This window comes from Lactuca saligna, chromosome 2 (assembly GCF_052625555.1).
Source record: "Lactuca saligna cultivar CGN05327 chromosome 2, ASM5262555v1, whole genome shotgun sequence".
Taxonomy (NCBI): Eukaryota; Viridiplantae; Streptophyta; class Magnoliopsida; order Asterales; family Asteraceae; genus Lactuca; species Lactuca saligna.
The window spans coordinates 25,096,997-25,113,605 of record NC_136418.1 but is presented as its reverse complement, the minus strand read 5'-3'; positions in this window follow the sequence as shown (position 1 = coordinate 25,113,605).

The window sequence follows — 16,609 nt, the reverse complement described above, 5'->3', positions numbered from 1 at the left end:
TCAAGGTCATCAGTAAGTCCATAATCAGTTCATCTCCATGTTACGGCCAGCCCATGTCCACATTGTGGCTATCTGACAAAGTCACGGTCCAAACATTTACCACACAGCGGTGCTCAATTTTCCACTATGTGGCATGCACTAAACAGACAGATAGTGGATAACATAATCATCACGTTGTGGCACCATCCAGCCATGTCGTGGCCGCTGCCTTTGGGATAGCTTAAGCAATAAATCCTTAATCATTTTACCCACTCATAAAAACCCTTAGAAGCCATTCATGCACCTTAAACATCCAAAAATCATTCCTTTTTACATATGCATGACCTATGCAAGTCTTGGGCTTAATTTAGGTCAAGAAGATAAAAAAGAGGTCAAAACCTCAAGCATGGAAACATGACCTTACCAATTCATGGATCTAGAATATATGATGACCAAGGTACCAAAGTGAGCTAAAAAGTTGAAATTTTATCTCTTTCAACCATCCTAAACTTAACAATAGACCAAAACATACCAAATAACGAAGATCTATAAGGTAAACATCATCAAGATGAAAATTTAAGAACTCGCAAATGACACAAAAGACGCACAGAAGAAATATAGATGAGTAGCTTGCTTGATCTGTGCACAAAAGCTCCTTCTTCTTCCTTCCAAGGCAATAAAAACACACCAAATGTGACAAGAGCTTCAAAGAGGGATAGGGTTTAGTTTTCTTGGTGTTGGAGGTTGTTAAGAGATGAAACCCTAGCTGGTACTTCCTTTAAATAGAGTGTAAGAACACGAAATTTAGGGTTTAGACCACCAGACGGCTGCCATTCCATGGTCAAAAGAATGACACGTCGTGGTGACTTAAATGAAGTTTGCGACCAATTTACCCTCGTCTCGTCGTTGTGGTTCCTCCACCACGTCGTGGAAACCCCTAAAACTCATAATTTAGCAAATAAAATATATCTCAAGAGTCTTAGTGTTACAACTCTCCCTTACTTGAATTAGATTTCGTCCTAGAAATCATTCCTCATAACTTACTCAACCATACTATCCGGCCTCGTTTGAACTTCTTGAATCCCAATTAGAACTAAGAAATTATTACACACAATGACTGACTTCCAATACCACTACCAGATAGATGGTAACAATTAGATAGAAAGTCCAATTGCCCTGCTCAAACAATAAAAGCCCCGAACCATGTCTAACTTCTAGACAGACAATACCATTTCAAACCATCTCAATAATGTAACACCCCGTTCCTGGTAGGCATTTAAAACATTATATTCTTCATCTTTTAGAAGTGTGACAACCCAAAATTCCCATTATGAACAAACAATATCACTTCAATAGAAGTTATAACAGTCACAGTAAATTTTCAGACTTTTCAGATAAGTTTGAGTAATTCAAGGTTTACACTTCAGGAGATATCAGGAGAGTGGATGCACTAGGGTTTCGTGCAACACTATTATTCCAATACTCTGTTATATTAGAAATCATTTCGGGAATAAAAATATTTTCTGCCAAAAATATCTCAGGACTATAAATAGAATTCTGAACCAATTTCATTCGTTATTCGCATTTTCAACTAGAGAAAAGCCATTTTCTCTCTCACGGATCTTTGGGTTTTTATCCCAAAACGTGAGTATCTCTTGCTAGTAGTGTTAGATAGCTTATTATGTGTTTATAACATGATTTAGATAACTAAATAACTAGATTTAGGAGTTTACTCCCCAAGGTGTTCTTGGGCGGTAAACTCCCGAAACAAAGCCTAGCCTTTCCCCCGTGATATGCTACTACCTTGGACTCGTATATGGTGTATTTGGGACATGAAAAAAAAAGAATCACCAAGTTTTGGGTGTTCACATCCCAAGAAGATCTTGGACCGTGAACTCCAAAATCATGGACCAAAGTGTGTTTTTAAGACACCTAAAGCCTTGGACATTTACGTGGAGTTGTTCCTACTTAAATCAAGGACCAAAACACATAAAAAACACATCATTTTGGATAATTATGGCCCTAACAAGACTCTTGGGCCGTAAACATGAAAGAAAGGCACCAAAGTGTGCCTAAGGCCTTCATATGCTTGGGATAAAAGTCTAAGACCTATACTACATGTGCAAGAGACATGAAAGCATCAAAAACACCATTCCAAGGGAGTTTACGACAGTAAACTCCAAAGGAAATGGTCTTAGGGTCGTAAACTCCTCAAAGGAGTCTTTCTATGCCCTAAACCTTCCAAGAATTAAACCACCAAGTTGGAATACTTCTAGGGATCATTTAGAATCTCAAAACACAAAATAACACCAAGTTTAGGAGTTCACGGCCATAAACTCAAAAGTTTACGACCGTAAACTCAATGTGTGGGATTATATGGAGAGTAAACTCAAGTATGAGGTCCTTTGGAACCCTAAACCCATTTTCCTTGTCCCACAACAACTTAGATGCAATCCTTAGGGCTTATAACACTTATATAAAGTGTTTATCATGTTCTAGGATGTCTTAACATTTACAATTAGTAATTTAATACTAATTTGGTGCATATATGTATGATTATATGTTCATTAGGATCATAGTGTGTGTACAAGTCCTCACTTGACACCTAACAATCTGACACCGTTCAGTGCGTCAAAACCACCATCTACAAGTGAGTTCATACCCCTGAATCAATGTTTAAAATGATCTTAAATGCTTTAATGGGGGGGGGGGAATACAAGTAGAAAACAGTATGTTATTAAATCAATCTTATGTATTTTATAACTGTGTTTTCACTCAGTAGATTTCACATACTTCAAAAGGTGACACATGAAATGGTTTTCTATCTTAAAATACCTTGATAACAAAAGTATTAGTTTTGAAATGTTTATTAAAACGACATCAAGTCACTCTTAATTATTGTTCAAAAGTCCTAGATATCTTGCAAAACCATTATTCTTACCTTCTTGAGCAAAACTACACTTATACGCATATGATCTTATATATGTATTAATGTTGTAGTTTCCATCCTTCGTTCAGTATCCCACACCCTGGTGTATCGAGGGTGCATAAATCTACTTGAACAACCAATTACTTTCCAGTTAATTATCATAGGGATAGTTAGAAGAAACAAAACATTATTCCTATTACAAGGAATCACACAAGAGTCAGTTCATTCATGAGTCTATACCAGTACTTTACATGATACATGAGTACAAATACCTAGGATTACATGATACATGAGTACGTTTACATAGCTAAATTTATCTGAATACGCTTACATGAATACCATACGTGAGTACTGTTACTTAGATACATTATCCTGTATTCACTTACCTGGATACTTGTATCTAGAGTTATTAGGAAGATTTATTCGTACCTTCTGTGTAAATTTTCCTGCCTATCCCTGTTCGATGGGATGTCTAGATGGGACTAACCATTCCGGAACCCAACTGTTAGCAACACTGGGTGATGAACATCTATGGATGTCTAAGGTTATCACTTATAATAGGTGGATCGATATCGGAACTAACCATTCATCCATCCTACTGTTGCAACAGAGGATGAGATGAAAATCTTCGGATGATTATTAGGTTAACGCTTATATTTGGAGTCAGCCACCGGATTAACCCTTCCTCCAACGTGTTGCTGCTACAGAGGACAATTGGACAATCTTCGGATGTTTATTAGGTTATACATGTCGCTTACTGCGATGGCGTGTTAGTCCTCGTAACCAGGGATAACACTTACATGATTATATTTTTCCTATTTACTTTATTTTGTGATATATTAACATAAACGATGAGTTAGACTACGTACTTTTAGTACTAGTCAATAGAAAGGAAAAACAATCATTTTACTTACAGAACATTTAGGTCTTGGTAGAAGACTATCATATTATTTTCCTATTTTACTTTATTTTGTGATATATTCACATAAACGATGAGTTAGACTACGTACTTTTAGTACTAGTCAATAGAAAGGAAAAACTATCATTTTACTTACAGAACATTTAGGTCTTGGTAGAAGACTATCATATCATTTTCCTATTTTACTTTATTTTTTGATACATTCACATAAACAAAGAGTTAGACTAAGTACTTTTAGTACTAATCAATAGAAAGGAAAAGCCATCATTTTACTTACAAAACATTCGGGTCTTGGTAGAAGACCACATTTCATACTTATATCAACTGTTCTATTTAAAGATTTATACGACATTCTTAACAACATTCCAAAACAGGACAATAACACCTAAATACTTATGAATTCACCAGCTTTAAAGCTGATACTCGCTTTCAAAATAACGTGTATTCTTAGGTCATCAGTTAGATAGGTGCGATGGCCAGGTTTTTGAGAAGACGGAGCACAATCAAGACTCATATTATTTTGATTATTTATTTTGTTGTTGTACATTATGAATGAACACACATGTATTGAAACTTTACTTTTAATGCAATGGATGATGTTGTTGCTTGTTTACTACTTTACACTATTATGATACTTCACATGACGTCCTGCACCCTGGAACGTTTCCGCCGTTCTTGGTTTTGGGGTGTGACAGATTGGTATCAGAGCATTGTTTATAGTGAATTAAGTATATCAACCCATAAAAGATATACTAACTATAAACACATTGGGATTAAAACACTCTGTATAAGAGTTTATACTTTTAAATAATAAAACATTTAACAAAGTATATGTGCCTGCATTCATACTAAAATCCGTGTCACAATGACAAGAACAAAAGTATTGAGATTGTTGAATATCATAGGTAAGCTTGGGGATGTATGGTCAGTCTTGGGAGTGACATAGCCTGATCAACTATGCTGTTCCGAGGAGTGATTAGCACATGCCCAAGAATGGTTGTGATATGGCAACAAGTCTAAAAACTTACCAACATTACCACAATGAGAACATTATAACAGAACCTAAGTCTAAAATACCATAGGGGTGTTTTGTGTTACTATAAGTACTTTATACTTGAGAACTAAAATGGAATCTTCATTCCTAAGTTGATAATTGCTAATTGGATACGCTAAAATTATATGTAACTAGGATGTTATAGACTTAGAATCGGTGAAATTTTTTCTTTACCCCTATTCCTTGTGAATTTGGAGTTGAGGTCACTTATTCGAAGGCCTATCCTGTGTTGATTACATATAACTGGTATGCACTTTACAAATAGCGAGGGAACTAATGAAGATTTCCTAAATATTATCTAGATAGTTCGTCTAATAATTATTTTCTTACCCCAATTCTTGCGTAGATAACATGGCTGGATTCCATCCCCACGGCAACCTGTTCCTTCCGAACGAAGTGATTGCTGGATGGTTTGGAGAAGAACCAGATCATGATCATCCAATCCCTCTGAATGATCATCATGTTGACGACCTTTCAGATGATGCCATCTTCGAACCTGAGGTTGAGAACCTACCCTAGGCAACTCCCTTTCCAATTCCTAACCCTCGTTCGGCTTTTTATGGCCCGATGCCTGAGTGGGTAAAATGTTTGGAAACATGGAGCCAAGGACAAGATCAGTCCATGCCATTTAATGGTGACCGAAGCTTTTATGACGTGAGCAATGGGGGCTCAGCAGACAGAATCATGCCAATTCTGATCCGAAGAGTTGCCCAAAACGAAATTCAGGGCAGGACAGCTCTACCACATATCACAGAAGTTGATACAAATGGAGGAATGCATATGCTTCGCACCAGTCGCCTTGAACATGCTTGTGAGAGTTCTGAGAGAGACCATGAAACCCTGCTGCAAGCATTGGCTGAATCATGGGCCGAAGTCATAGAACTTCGAGTACGCCAGAGAGTGTACGAAAGACACCAACTTGATGTGGAACGCCAACTGGCTGAACTGAGAGTTCACCAGAGGGATGGCCGTCGCTAGTAGTAGATACTTTACCTTATATTCCTTGTTAGAAGGGAATCGTGTTCCTATCTATGCCCGATGTGGCATTTTCTATGAAAATATGTTGTACTGTAAGTACTTTAGTTAGGTCTTTATGCTGTCAGGAACTATCTTCTCTGGATATGATGTAAGACCTTTTACAAGGTCATTTTCCCGAACCTGTACGTCATGAATATCAAAGATATTGACAGTCGGCTAACTTCTGTGTCATTCTTTATTCAAATACTCGTATCATACTTTCATTAGAGTCTATTTGAAACATGCTCTAGTCAAGTCATTAGACTATAGCAATTTAATTCCGGAGACATCTCCGAGTCTCTTTTCATGGTTAGATCACGTTATTCGCCAACCAACGATACCTCGGCTAGAACGACAAACATCTTGAGACCATTGTATGAACTTACTTCCGATCTTTGCTAGGACTGCATCATAGGGATGTAGGTCAAACCTTCGTGAACATACTTCCATTCCGTATTAGGACTGTATCATAGGGATGTAGGTCAAACCTTGAAAAACATACTTCTATTCTTTTCACGAGCGATCGAACTACGTCTAGGTTCAACCATTTTCGCTCACAAATTCATTTTCTTTCTGTGAAACAGAATCATGTTGCCAAAGAAAAACGATCAACCCAACAACCAAGCACTGACCCTTCAGATTGATGCGGCTACTTTTCAAGTTGCACTCTCGGCTGCCGTGTCAGCTATTCTGACCCACATGAACGCTAACAACGCAAGTGTTAGCGGGATTGTTAACAACAATTCCAATCCGAGTAACAATCAAGCACCTCAACGAGCAACAAACTACCACGATACCTCAAGTGTCGAGGCCAAGAGTAACAAACGGATGTTTTGGGCCAAAAGGCAGGACAAATCGCTTCGAGGGGGGAATAAGAAACAACCACCGGTAACGACCTTCACAGCTACGACATCTTCACCTCCTACTACCATTCCTTCTGGTGTCCCAATTGTCCCTACACCAGCCAGACAATATGCCGGAAACCTACCGAAATGCTATGAGTGTAGCTTTCATCATCTGGGTAGTTGTCGACCGTTACACTGTTATAAGTGCAACAGGAATGGACATACTACCAGTTGCTGCAGGATCCAGATCCAACACGTTTCTTCAACCACCAATGTCCAAACCTCTCAGATATGCCATCTATGTGGTGTCATGGGACACTTCAAGAGGGACTGTCCAGCAGGGAAGGGCAACGATGAATCCGGAGGAGTTTGACCTCAGAATGGGAAGAGGCAGTTAAGGACCCTAATATAGTATAGGTTCCCTCCAAAATCGTCAGTATTTCGAATGTTCAAAAACATGTTTAAAACTAGTGCAACCAGAGTCTTATCTTTTGCGGGATCCCGTCCGTTTAGGGATGCTCGTGCTGCGTGTACTTGTCTTTTGCAGTATACCTTGTTCGTAGCAATAGTCTTGTAGTAAATCTAAAAGTACAGTAACTCTGTTAATGGTTGCACTATTGTGTTTTTGTCTGTAACGCCTTATGTTCGAATCTAATATCTTTAGTTTCCATATGTTTCCGACTTTATCATACGACTCGAGTAAATTTGATCCTCGCAATACCAACTTCATAAGTACATCTCTTTCTCAGAAATCATCTTTTAGCGTAGCCGTCATATCAGAACAACGAAGTACTCATACAAGGAGTACCTTATAGCTCTTTTCCTTTCCGAAGCAATCCCCACAGTATTACTCATGCAGTACGTCAAGTTCAATTCCAAGATTCATACGGTTGATCTATCACAGAAGAATGTATACATGAGAGTGATATATAATCAATGTTCTACAGGTTTAGAATTGATGATTCCACTTTAACTTCTTTTCCCTCGATGGGATGTGAGATTAAGGAAAAATCAGTTATTCGACTACCTTTTCAGTCTTAATAATATACGACTCGTATACATGAAATTGTGATCATTGAATCACGTATGAGTTCTAATATGAACTTCAGGACGGAGACTGTCCAGGAGTACGAGTAATTGCATTGGCATAGGAACAAACTTAGAACCCAGTATGACTCTTATAACCAGATCGCCTTCAGTCTAATCACCTATGGAAGATACAAGAACAGTTCGGACAACACAACGAACTACTCAACAATAGAATTAGAAGACGAGGCTTCTCACCCTTGAGAGCTCCGGTCTTATTATTACCAGAAGTCGACGGAGTGCATCTTATGTACCTCGACAACCGGAGACTTCATTAAGATTTCCTTTGGAAATCATTATCTCTGCCTCGCATAGATGAGTTGATTGAACAAACGCAGGGAAAGAATTACATTCAGAAATGGACCTGAAATCTGAATATCACCAGTTCAAGTGTTAAGGAAGGATGTCCTATAGACTACCCTTTGAACTCGATGCGGACACTTCGAGTCCATAATGATACCCCTCGGATAGGACCTATACGCCCATAGTATTCATGAGCTAAATGAGTGGAGTACGCCTTTCTTACTAGGATCGGTTCGTCATTTCTCCATGTAATGACTTACTTATCTACCCTCGTAGTAAGAAAGAACCCATAGAAACATTACCCTCGGAGATACTTTTCACAAAGTTCTCTAAACATGAGTTTTGGAATTAAAGAGTCAAATTTCTAGGGACACACTATTAATGATGTGGAAATTCTTGAGTACTCTGTCAAATTATCCAAAACTATTGGGAATTTGTCGGCACTGTAGTCACCGATGGAAAACTTCGCCAAATTCTAGGTCTTACAGACCTACTATCGTAGTCCATTCGGAACTCCCCGCAAATTTCAGAAACCCTTTCGACTTTGACCCAGCAAGGGATGACCCTTGATTGGGAAGTAAGCGAGAGAAAGAACCTTTGGAATTCCAAGTGAGAGACCAAATTCTTTAGGAAACCTCACTCTGGGAATGGCTTAATACGCTTCGTAAAGCATGGAAAGCTAAAATCCAATATAGTTAGGACCTCCGAGATTCTTACCAGAATCGGTCCTGCATTTCACAAACTAGACCTACTCCGCGAATTCAGTAACGTACATTTTCCCCTTTGCGTCTCGAACTTGAAACAATGTTTTTCCGTTAGGACTTTCGTAAGCCCTCTCGACAAGATCGAGATTTACGAGATCCTTGCCTTCATATTAGAAGCGTAGTGACGATCAACCGAGTGGTCAAGCGGACGAAGCAGCACCATCGCCCGTTAGTGAAGGTTCGTTGGGATACCAACCGAGAACCTGATTTCACTTAGGAGCGCGAGAACCAATCGATTAGGAAGTTCACATAACGACTTGATCTTTCGTACCTACTTCCTTGCCTAAACTCTAATTTCGGGACGAAATTCCCTTTAACAGGGGGATGATGTGACAACCCGAAATTTCCATTCTGAACAAACAATATCACTTCAATAGAAGTTATAATAGTCACAGTAAATTTTAAGACTTTTCGGATAAGTTTGAGTAATTCGGGGTTTACACTTCAGGAGATATTAGGAGAGTGGATGCACTAGGGTTTCGTGCAACACTGTTATTCCAACACTCTATTATATTAGAAATCATTTCGGGAATAAAAATATTTTCTGCCAAAAATATCTCAGGACTATAAATAGAATTCTGAACCAATTTCATTCATTATTCACATTTTCAACTACAGAAAAGCCATTTTCTCTCTCACGGATCATCGGGTTTTTATCCCAAAACGTGATTCTCTTGCTAGTAGTGTTAGATAGCTTATTATGTGTTTATAACACGATTTAGACAGCTAAATAACTTGATTTAGGAGTTTACTCCCCAAGGTGTTCTTGGGCGGTAAACTCCCGAAACAAAGCCTAGCCTTTCCCCCGTGATATGCTACTACCTTGGACTCGTATATGGGTGTATTTGGGACATGAGAACAATAAATAATCACCAAGTTTTGGGTGTTCACATCCCAAGAAGATCTTGGACCGTGAACTCCAAAATCATGGACCAAAGTGTGTTTTTAAGACACCTAAAGCCTTGGACATTTACGTGGAGTTGTTCCCACTTAAATCAAGGACCAAAACACATAAAAAACACATCATTTTGGATAATTATGGCCCTAACAAGACTCTTGGGCCGTAAACATGAAAGAAAGGCACCAAAGTGTGCCTAAGGCCTTCATATGCTTGGGATAAAAGTCTAAGACCTATACTACATGTGCAAGAGACATGAAAGCATCAAAAACACCATTCCAAGGGAGTTTACGACAGTAAACTCCAAAGGAAATGGTCTTAGGGTTGTAAACTCCTCAAAGGAGTCTTTCTATGCCCTAAACCTTCCAAGAATTAAACCACCAAGTTGGAATACTTCTAGGGATCATTTAGAATCTCAAAACACAAAATAACACCAAGTTTAGGAGTTCACGGCCATAAACTCAAAAGTTTACGACCGTAAACTCAATGTGTGGGATTATATGGAGAGTAAACTCAAGTATGAGGTCCTTTGGAACCCTAAACCCATTTTCCTTGTCCCACAACAACTTAGATGCAATCCTTAGGGCTTATAACACTTATATAAAGTGTTTATCATGTTCTAGGATGTCTTAACATTTACAATTAGTAATTTAATACTAATTTGGTGCATATATGTATGATTATATGTTCATTAGGATTATAGTGTGTGTACAAGTCCTCACTTGACACCTAACAATCTGACACCGTTCAGTGCGTCAAAACCACCATCTACAAGTGAGTTCATACCCCTGAATCAATGTTTAAAATGATCTTAAATGCTTTAATGGGGGGGGGGGGGGGAGAATACAAGTAGAAAACAGTATGTTATTAAATCAATCTTATGTATTTTATAACTGTGTTTTCACTCAGTAGATTTCACATACTTCAAAAGGAGACACATGAAATGGTTTTCTATCTTAAAATACCTTGATAACAAAGGTATTAGTTTTGAAATGTTTATTAAAACGACATCAAGTCACTCGTAATTATTGTTCAAAAGTCCTAGATATCTTGCAAAACCATTATTCTTACCTTCTTGAGCAAAACTACACTTATACGCATATGATCTTATATATGTATTAATGTTGTAGTTTCCATCCTTCGTTCAGTATCCCACACCCTGGTGTATCGAGGGTGCATAAATCTACTTGAACAACCAATTACTTTCCAGTTAATTATCATAGGGATAGTTAGAAGAAACAAAACATTATTCCTATTACAAGGAATCACACAAGAGTCAGTTCATTCATGAGTCTATACCAGTACTTTACATGATACATGAGTACAAATACCTAGGATTACATGATACATGAGTACGTTTACATAGCTAAATTTATCTGAATACGCTTACATGAATACCATACGTGAGTACTGTTACTTAGATACATTATCCTGTATTCACTTACCTGGATACTTGTATCTAGAGTTATTAGGAAGATTTATTCGTACCTTCTGTGTACATTTTCCTGCCTATCCCTGTTCGACGAGATGCCTAGATGGGACTAACCATTCCAGAACCCATCTGTTAGCACCACTGGGTGATGAACATCCACGGATGTCTAAGGTTATCACTTATAATAGATAGATTGATATCGGAACTAACCATTCCTCCATCCTGCTATTGCAACAGAGGATGAGATGAAAATCCTCGGATGATTATTAGGTTAACGCTTATATTAGGAGTCAGCCACGGGACTAACCCTTCCTCCAACCTGCTGCTGCTACAGAGGACAATTGGACAATCTTCGGATGTTTATTAGGTTATACATGTCGCTTACTGCGATGGCGTGTTAGTCCTCGTAACCAGGGATAACACTTACATGATTATATTTTTCCTATTTACTTTATTTTGTGATATATTAACATAAACGATGAGTTAGACTACGTACTTTTAGTACTAGTCAATAGAAAGGAAAAACAATCATTTTACTTACAGAACATTTAGGTCTTGGTAGAACACTATCATATTATTTTCCTATTTTACTTTATTTTGTGATATATTCACATAAACGATGAGTTAGACTACGTACTTTTAGTACTAGTCAATAGAAAGGAAAAACTATCATTTTACTTACAGAACATTTAGGTCTTGGTAGAAGACTATCATATCATTTTCCTATTTTACTTTATTTTTTGATACATTCACATAAACAAAGAGTTAGACTAAGTACTTTTAGTACTAATCAATAGAAAGGAAAAGCCATCATTTTACTTACAAAACATTCGGGTCTTGGTAGAAGACCACATTTCATACTTATATCAACTGTTCTATTTAAAGATTTATACGACATTCTTAACAACATTCCAAAACAGGACAATAACACCTAAATACTTATGAATTCACCAGCTTTAAAGCTGATACTCGCTTTCAAAATAACGTGTATTCTTAGGTCATCAGTTAGATAGGTGCGATGGCCAGGTTTTTGAGAAGACGGAGCACAATCAAGACTCATATTATTTTGATTATTTATTTTGTTGTTGTACATTATGAATGAACACACATGTATTGAAACTTTACTTTTAATGCAATGGATGATGTTGTTGCTTGTTTACTACTTTACACTATTATGATACTTCACATGACGTCCTCCACCCCGGAATGTTTCCGCCGTTCTTGGTTTTGGGGTGTGACAAGAAGCTACTCGATGAGTCAGTGGCTCTATCTCGTCGAGTTGCAGCGGGTCAGCACGAGAAGTTTTTGTGGCGACTAGACGAGTCCATATTCCTGACTCGGCAAGTCCGCCAGTCTGGATGAAGCCCTAATTTTCCGTGTGTGTACCTTATATAAACATCATTATAGCCCCAAACCAGCCTCCTTCACCTCTCAAAGACTTATTCCAGAAACCCTAGCCTCCTTGAAGTGTGTGTGAGTGATCTTTGCCCTTGTGAGGGAATTTTTGATGCATTATTGAGCAAGAAGAAGAAGAACTCAAGGAAGAAGAAGTAGATCCAGATTATACTCCTCTTTGGCCATCCTTTCTGGTAATAAAGCTTTCATCTTGATTATTGCACTACTAGATCTGGTTTGTTGTCAAATTGATGGTTTTGAGCTCAAAAACCCCAAAACCCTAGTGATGAAGCTTTGTAATCAAGCCATATCTCAGAACTAGCCTTTCTTGAGCTCTAGGAGCTTAACAAGGCTACCTTTTGACAACCATGGTCTTGTTTTAGTCAAATAACCCCCCATAATAGCCAAGTGTGAGTACTATTGCTTCATTGCATCATAGATACACGTAAAGTTAGCAACTTTACTTGTTCAGATAGTCCCAGAAACCCAGATCTATGTGTTGGATGCACTAAAGCTGATTAGACTTGACTGAATAGAAACTGCATGCCAAGGTCGCGAGTCTTAGATTCCCGGTTTAGTAGTAGCGAGTCAGGTTGCGAGTCTTAGATTCCCGGTTCAGTAGTAGCGAGTCTGTTTAGTGAGTGGAGTAAGGACTCAGTGAGTTAAGTAATGGATCTGAGTGTAGAGGGACTCAACGAGTCTACCCCCTAACTCGGCGAGTCCAAGGAAATCTCCTTACCCGTAAGAATAGACTTGACGAGTTGTTCATACAACTCGGCTAGTCCCGGACTAGACGTGTTCTTATGTTGAAGGTGAACTCAACGAGTTGTCACACCCCAAAACCAAGAACGGCGGAAACGTTCTGGGGCGGAGGACGTCATCTACAGTATCACAACACAGTATAGTAGTAAACAAGTAAACAACATCATCCATTCCATTAAATATATAATTTTAATACAAGTCTGTTCTGTAGTATATAAGACACCAAAACATGAATCAAAATATAAGATGAGTCTTGTATGCGCTCCATCTTCTCAAAAGCTGGCATCGGTACCTGTCTACTGATGACTTGAGAATACAAGTTATTTTGAAAGTGAGTATCAACATTAAAGCCGGTGAGTTCATAAGTATTTAGGGTCTATGTTTGTATCAAAATGTTAGAAATAGTGTTTGAAGTACGAGTTTGTAAAAGTTTGTAGTAAAAGTATGTGAATGTTTGTAAGTGTTTGTAAAACTTTGTAACTCCTAGAAAATCCTATATTTTCTACTAAAAGTAACTTTCTACCAAGGCACATCTGTTTTGTATGTTTGTTTCTTGTAAAAGTGTGCAATTTCCTCAAGTGTAACTATCATTATCAAAATATAGTTTGTATATTAATGTTTAGGTGAAGTGATCACAAAATATATGTAAAGGGTAAATTAATGTAGTATGTAGTGTTGTATTATAAGAACTACTGTTGTACTAACTACCTTAAACCGGATTTATATCAAGGTATTATGTGATTCATTGTACCATACTATCGACTGGAAAACACGACAATGTAAGTCGTCAAAAGGTATGACATTTGGAACACAAAGACCTGCAGGTCCCAATGTAGCTAGAAGCAAGGTGTAGGATAGTTAATCCAATATGGATCTATACGCAAACTCACGCTCTCCCTCTAGGAGATTCTGGTTACAACTCGGGCCATGACAGTGAAGGCATGCTCCGATACAGTGGATCACATTTATGTTAAAGTATACTTGTATATGTAATGTATTGTTTCTCATCATAGTATCGTTGTATATGTTCTCATCATAGTATAGTTGTATATGTTCTCATCATAGTATAGCTGTATATGTTCTCATCCTAGTATAGTTGTATATGTTCTCATAGTAGTAAGTAATGACTCATGAATGAAATGACTCTTGTATGTTTCATTGGACTAGAAGTAGTAAGTAGTATAACCCTAAACTATACCTATTATAGTTTATTAGTAGACTTGTTTGTATGACTGAATGTACTAAACTGAGATAAAAGTCTTTATATCTATACATATATATACATAATATAGAACTAAGGATTCAACGACACTCGGACAAACAACCAGGTACTTTAAGAACACAACCAAACAAGGACAGGAAGTAAAGTGGGTTATCTCTCCTAAGTCCTTCAAACCTTATTTATATAACTATATATGTATTACACATGGTTTTAACAAAATATAAGTTTGAAAACTGTAAAAGAAATATTGGGTATACAAAAGTGAAGTTGATAAAGAGTTTGACATGTAAAATAGTTTGATAAACAGTTTGAAGTCATTTGTTTGGTAAAACAGTTTAAATTATGATAAATCCATTTGTATGCTAGTTATTAATCACATGTAATAGATCTAATAACTAACATGATTCAACTTGTATCCCCCCTATAAAGTATTTAAAAGCATTTCAAAGGTTAGTTAAGGGGTATGAACTCACCTGTCTGTGAATAAGTCGAATATAAGATCGATATAGGAAGTTGAGTGTCAATTGAAGACTTGAGCACAAACGAATCCTATTAACCATATAATGACATATATATGTATATAATTAGCATATGAAATAACTAACTATTGATTTGGAACCACCTTAGGAATGTGTTCCAAATGTCATACCTTTTGACGACTTACATTGTCGTGTGTGCGGCTGCACACTCCTTATGGAATGTGTCAAAATGTGATTTTAATCTATGAGGGACATCTAGGAAGGTTTCATTCTTCATGCCTTATCCTTAAATGAAGTTTGTTGCCGATTTGAGACCTAAAAAGGGTGTGTGCGGCCACCATGGAGGTGTGTGCGGCCGTACACACTTGAAGATCATACGAAATGATGTTTTTCACGTATAATTTCAAGTGTTCTTAGCATATAACTACTTGTGATAAGTGTATACACGTTATAGAGGCTTGAAAGGGGTGATTATGGTCCAAAAGTTAGTGTGTGTTCTTGGTGTTCTTGAAGATCTAACACCAAAATGTGTTTTTCATGGATCATAGTAGGGAAGAAGGTTAAATAATTTCAAGTATCAACTATTCAAAGGAAGAATTACTTATTTTTATGAAGATCAAGATGATGATGTGGATAGTACTTGAGATAATCTCGAGTTCTAGCCTTGAAGGAGTGGAAAAGTGATCAAAATTGGCTAAATGTTCTATTTATATGAAGGAGTGTGGCTGAAATGGGTGTGTGGCCGCACACTCATGTGTGTGGCCGTACACTCATGTGTGTGGCCGCACACTCCATATGTTGGAGTGTTTGGCCAGGTTTTGATTAATATGCATCGAGTTAACCCATTTATAAGCTCCTAGCTTGATTGTATTACGTTTAGAACACTCCAATAGACCCTAAACAGTGCTACAAGATAGAAAAAGAGTCTTACTTTGATCGAATTGATATATTGAACATGAAAATTTTGGGTTGTCACATCATCCCTCCGTTAGAGAGAATTTCGTCCCAAAATTAGAGTTTAAGCAAATAAGTAGTTACAAATAATTAATTAAAAGGATGAGGATATTTCAGTTTCATATGATCCTCGCATTCCCATGTGAATTCAGGTCCTCGCTTGGCGTTCCAGCGAACCTTCACAATCCGGATATGGCTTTGTTTTGTTTTCTTGACCTCTCGGTCTATGATCTCTATAGGTTCTTCCACGAAGTTGTGGCTCTCGTTGAGTGGGATTACAAGAGTCTCGTCGGATAGACACTTTTTCAAGTTCGAGACATGGAAAGTATGATGTACGTTACTGAGTTCACGCGATAGATTGAGTTTGTAAGCTACATGGCCGATTCTAGCAAGAATCTTGAAAGGCCCTATGTATCTTGGATTGAGCTTTCCACACTTTCTAAAGCGTATCAAGCCCTTCCAGGGTGAGACTTTAAAAAGAACACGGTCACCCACTTGGATTCCAAAGGTTTCCTTCGTTTGTCTGCGTAGCTTTTCTGTCGGTCTCTAGAGGCTTTCGATTGTTCACGAA